We start from the raw sequence: 1,339 nt of genomic DNA on the forward strand, positions 1-1,339 counted from the left end.
TATATATATATATATATATATATATATATATATATATATATATGCATGATGCCTTATAGTAAGTTTGGTTTGCCCTAATTTACAACTCCCTCACTTGGACTGATGAGATAAAACTGGAGTTTTTCAGTCAGTCACATCAATAGTGGGCTTTTTTTTTATTACTTGAACTTGTACTTGAAGGGTAACTTGTGGATATTTTACAGTTGGCTGAATTGGCTGGCTGTACGTAACTGGCTATGGCTCTATGTTCATTTAAATGGTTGTTTTTACAAAATTATCGTTAACATAATCCTTGGGACGCTTTAAATCTGCAGCTACCGTGGAAAAGCACAGATATAACCACAACCAGCAGCAAATAGATCACTGTGAAAAGGACAGATGTAACAGACGGGGAAGATCTCATTTTTTGCAGTTAGCCAGCACCTCACCTTTGACCCCGTTCATGCTGCCACCGCCTCGGGCTTATAAATGGGCTTCCTGCACACCCTGCAATACCTGAGCTGTCAGCAGCAAAGGACAAAGGGAGGGGAAGATTATAAAGGGTGCGCATCGGCATGTGTGCCTCCGTTGGTTTATTTAGGCTTAAATTCCTGGTGTGAGAGCAGCTCACTTTGCGCCTTCGTACCGCCGCACACCAACTGGCACCTACGGAGAACACGCAACGATTGGAAGCGCTTCCCACCTGTCCCGGGCTGCGGCCATGTCGAGCGTATTAGTATTCGTGGGCAGGAGTAGCTGGTGATCTCTCAGGGAAGTGACAGTCAGAATGGGCTGTCTGGAACACTCTGTCATTCAGCTCCAGTCAGGGCCTGTCCAATTGATCCAGCCCAGCTGTCAAAGCCAATGAGAGACGCCAGACTAAGGAGCAGCAGAGATGGTTTGTGCCGCCATATGTTATGGGTGATGGATAATGGAAGAAGAATGGAAGGTGTTTGTGCTAGAAGCGACCTGGAAGGAGCTTCTGCCATAGGCTGAGAATACCAGTGTGTTTATTAATTGAGTTTCTTTACAAGTAACACCGTTAAGATTGTAGATTTGGTTTTTTTCCATCCAGTAATTTAAGGAAGTATTGAAAACACCCTAATCAGTCCCTCCAGGATTTCACAGGCATTTTTTTGTGATTGTTGCAGCTAAAATGCCTGATTTCGCGGGGCCATTTCCTAAAAGTTGTGATTTATTTTTACTAAAATCAATAAACAACCATAAGTTTTAATATCTAAACCAAAAATCCTTCCTAGTTTTGTAAGATAATTCCCAACAAACATTGACATTCTCAAAAGGTGCTTTATTTGAGAACTTTGATAGCTTCTAAACTGACATTCATGAGCATTTCTGGATT

At 42.0% G+C, this 1,339-nt stretch overlaps 1 protein-coding gene across 3 annotated transcripts in view; it reads left to right on the forward strand.

Moving 5' to 3' along the window:
* LOC108249339 (interleukin-1 receptor accessory protein-like 1) overlaps positions 1-1,339 on the forward strand; it is a 279,953-nt gene that overhangs the window by 107,247 nt on the left and 171,367 nt on the right. Inside the window, exon 1 of one of the 3 annotated variants that reach the window (XM_037973925.1) lies at positions 535-877. The exons of the other annotated variants lie outside the window; for them this stretch is intronic. The gene's annotated coding sequence lies outside the window, so the exon portion shown is untranslated. Of the gene's footprint in view, positions 1-534; positions 878-1,339 lie in introns of those variants that run through there. 3 annotated transcript variants of the gene reach the window in all.

Source organism: Kryptolebias marmoratus, linkage group LG23, assembly GCF_001649575.2.
Source record: "Kryptolebias marmoratus isolate JLee-2015 linkage group LG23, ASM164957v2, whole genome shotgun sequence".
In the NCBI taxonomy this organism is placed as follows: domain Eukaryota; kingdom Metazoa; phylum Chordata; class Actinopteri; order Cyprinodontiformes; family Rivulidae; genus Kryptolebias; species Kryptolebias marmoratus.